At 44.0% G+C, this 4,118-nt stretch overlaps 1 long non-coding RNA gene across 1 annotated transcript; it reads left to right on the top strand.

The window, feature by feature from the left end:
- The first annotated feature begins 1,263 nt into the window (after positions 1-1,263).
- LOC131877740 (uncharacterized) lies at positions 1,264-3,911 on the top strand. The gene is made up of 2 exons (XR_009372910.1): positions 1,264-2,725; positions 2,802-3,911. It is a non-coding gene; the product is annotated as an uncharacterized LOC131877740 (long non-coding RNA).
- Positions 3,912-4,118: the final 207 nt, after the last annotated feature.

Genomic DNA, 4,118 nt, shown 5'->3' on the forward strand with positions numbered 1-4,118 from the left:
ATGTAGTTTATCTCGACTTTGCCAAGGTCTTTGACAAGGTAGATCATGTTTTTTAGTTCTCTTCTAGATACAGAGCCCTTCTCAATCCATAACTATCTAATCGAAATCGAGACGCATGTAAGGCAAGGGTAAAAAAAGCCCTTGATCTTCTTTAGATGAAATATGGAGTTATGGATGCCATTGATGATTATGTAAGGCTATGATCCAAAGTGATAATCACGCAACGTAAGTACCAAAATCGGACTCGGAAAGTCAGTTTGATAGCAAAAGATGTTCAAAATAAAGGAATTTGTTAAAACTTGAAACATAACAAATACAAGATGAATATTTGGACAATTAGGCAAGCTCCCGGTACCAGTAAACAAACTTGCCTGCTAGTGTCAGTGATGCGAATTTGTCAGTTTTAGCTAGTTTTAATGAAGGTGACCTTTCCTCATAGTACCGTGAAAGAAGGGTTGGCCTCTCAAAACGTGTTTGAATCCCCAAATTTGCATCACTAGCACTGATACCAGCAAACAAACGAACCTGCCAGAGCTTGCTTAAACGCCCCCATACTGTTTTTATCCTTCGGATTTTGGAGAAAAAAAATTGTGTGAATGTCAATATATGGAATGTACTGCACTGGGTGTCAAGAAATTAAGGGCCACTCTTTTGTGTGCGCGCCTATGAAAGAAATTTCCTCATCCTCGAAGCAAGGCTTGATCATATTGTCCTCAAAAGGGACGATTGAAAAACCTAACACCTTGCCATGAATGATCTAATTTTGGTCTAAAGGAGGTTGGCAACTCTCTGACTTTTAGCTATTAAAAGATTGACTCACGCAATCCTATATTTTTGCCCTTGGTCCAATCTGCTGTAAAGGGATTCGCCTACAGACCATATAATAACTAGACCTCGCATAGCGCGAGGAAAAATACGAACACTTGCCTTCATCAGCTGGTACATAAATTTTGGTGTAGTGACTCATGCTTTTTCATCGCCAGCTTGGCCGGATTCTGAGTGGGTTTGCTGTAGTGATGGGATCAAATAAATTTTCAAAATCAGGATTACCAAAAAGCTAGGAAAGTCAAAGCAGCACCCTTTACATCATAAGGTAAAAGGTTAGCTTTGACCAAAAAAGCAACCCTGGTTTGATCGAAGAAAACTCAGGGTTACTTTTTGTGACTAACTACCGGGTTTCCAATGTTCCGCTAGTGATGCCATATGCCACTGAAAATGTAAATTGGTAGCCCTAGTCGCAACCTGCCGTGATTATTTAGTTGATCCCATCAGTAGTTTTTTCACTGATTGCGGTCGTTAGTACTGATCAGGCAGTCACCCTCCTCTTTGGTGTACAGAGTTGTTGACACAAAATCCTATTTCCTCTGCACTGAGGTCGGGCCAATGCGACATCTAGTTGTTATATGATCTGTGGATTCGCCGTTCTTGCATCAAGTTCTCCACTCAGGCTCACCCATACTTATCTCTCTCGGCCTCTCGCCGGCCCATAGTCATGGAGTACCTCAGTAGTGGAGTGTAAAGCCCGGTCGAAGGTCGAACGTCATCTAGCGAGGTTTTGTAGAGCTATGCGTTACCTCCTGATCAGATGTACTCCCGCTAAGAGAGTGCTTAATGTGCTCAATGAGTTCTACTGATGGGAAAAAGGTAAGTGGCAAGTCATCACAGACACCCAAGTTTTACTTGTTTACTAGCTACCGTTGGGTTTACTCAACCCAAACAGGGATCCCCTGCTAAAGTAGGGGGCCCATAACACCGGGGTTGTGAGCAATCCAGCTACAGTGGCCCAAGGTATTTCGCAAGCATTTAAAGAGTCCTCCTCAGTGCAGAGTAGGAGAGGAGGCCTCAAGACCCCGTGGTTCAGCGCCTAGCATTGAGAGCTAAGGGGTCAAATGCTCCAAAAACTGCGTAGTCCCAAAGCAAGCCAAACACCGGAGACTTGGGAGCAATATGCAATATCAAGAATTGCATATCCCAAGTCTCTGAGGAGCGCCGAATCAGCCCATCAAAGGTTGGAAGTGGAGAACCTACTCTTTTCATCTACAAACGTGCCAAAAAGCCCGCCACCAACCCGGAGATTCCCGTGAGTAAATTCCTCCTCCACTGTCAAGAACTGTTTGCATCAACATCAGAAACAGTAGTGGAGGAGGTCCAGGGCTGCCCAGAACCCGAGATGGACGTGGCCTTCAAGAAGATGAAGAGTAAAGCCCCTTAACATCTGGGGTCTCTCCTGTCCAACTTTCACTTCTCTGGACCCAAGCCCAGTCATTCCTTCAAGATCTTTTCAGCCTCGCCCTCCATTCTTCCTTCTTTCCACCAGCGTGGATGGAGTCAGCCATCATCTTCATCCATAAGAAGGGGCCCAGGGACATTCCAAACAACCATCAGACCATTGCCCTGGAGAACCCCTTCTTGAAGATGATGTCCACCCTACTAACTGCCCGCTTCTTCAGATTGGCCGAGGATAGGGATCTCCTTCCCCAGTTCCAATTCGGTTTCTGGAGAAGACACTCAACCATCATGGCAGCTACTCTCTTCTATGAAATTGTGCATTCCAACATCAGCAACAAGAGGAGAGTGTATGGATGCTTTGTTGATTTCTCCAAAGCATTTGACAGGGTGGACCAAATTCGGTTATTCCTCAAACTCCAACTATGGGGAGTTCTGCGTTCAATCTGTGTCCTGTTGTCCAACATCTATGCAGGACTCAGATGCTCCATTCAATCTGGTGAGGACCTATCCCACTGTTATTTCACTTCCATTGGCCTTCCGCAGGGGGATCCACTATCACCAATTCTTTTCAGTCTTTATGTATCCGACCTGCCCACTGCCCTCACCCACTGAGGCTCCACCATCAACCATTTTCCAGTTCAATATCATCAATATGCAGACAATCTGGTTCTCTTGACTAATTCAGGTGTGGAATTGCAAAATGCCATCAATGCACTCCACGGCAATTGCCAAGAGAACGGCCTTCAAGTCAACACCATCGAGACGAAGGCCATGGTTTTCCATAAAGGTCTTCTGCCTCCCACCTCCTTCCATATTAGCAATAGTCCGATTGAAATTGTGGATGATTTTAATTATGTCAATTTCACATTCTCAACTCAACTCTCCTTCACCAATCATCTCAAATCATCAATAGTCAAAGCCAGGGCCAAGGTCGGATACATTTGCAATAGACTTCCTATCAAGAATCTTCCCCTTGCAATAGTTCTTCAACTCATCCAGACTTACATCACTCCAATTTTCCTCTACGACCTTCACCTTTGGCTCCCAAACTCCGCCCAATCCGCCCTCAAATCCGCTGATGCCACCTTCATCAAGTTCCTCAAACAATACTTGTGCATGCCCCAATTTGCCAACAATGCATGGACGCATTTCCTATGCAAAACTGAGCCCCTCACCATCAGGCAGGCAAGGTTAGTGTCCAACAGTGTTGGGAAGCTGACCTTTCCCGAGCTGATGTCCAGACACAAGTTGTCCTTTCTGGTCAAGGACTTGCTAACACCTTATTGTCCTTGGCCCGACATCCCCTTGCAGTATTGGCAATCACGCACCTTTGTTCGGCTCCCGGCCAAATGCCATCAATGACGGGGGCTGACAAAGGATCTGTTCAATCTGGCCCATCCTCAACTCTGCAATAACCAAGAATTTCATAATTTACCTTTACCTAACTGTGTTTGTACTGTCTGTGATTCCCCTCTTCCCTCTTTTCATGTGCATTAAACCAATTCTAGTCATACTCTTTGTGATATCACTTTCTAGTCAACTATTTTATTGCCTTTACCTTCTTGACATTTTCCTTGTTTTATCAACAAACTCTGTATAATGTTTATACATCATGTTTTATTTTATAGTTATTTTTACGCCATGATATGATCAAGAGTCGCAATAAAGATTATTATTATGAAGATTATTATGATTCATATGGTTAACTCAAGAAAACCGCAAGATGGGGATTTTTTGTTAGTAGTTAAAGCCCAATTGCCAGAAACAAACCAAGCATTGAACCAAAGCCACATTGCAGCGTCACTGTTGGTGCACATTACTGCTAGTACTGCAACAGTTGATTTAATTTGCCCTGATATAAGATTTCTTGCGTAAGTTTGGCCACACTA

Source organism: Tigriopus californicus, chromosome 3 (assembly GCF_007210705.1).
Source record: "Tigriopus californicus strain San Diego chromosome 3, Tcal_SD_v2.1, whole genome shotgun sequence".
Lineage (NCBI taxonomy): Eukaryota > Metazoa > Arthropoda > Copepoda > Harpacticoida > Harpacticidae > Tigriopus > Tigriopus californicus.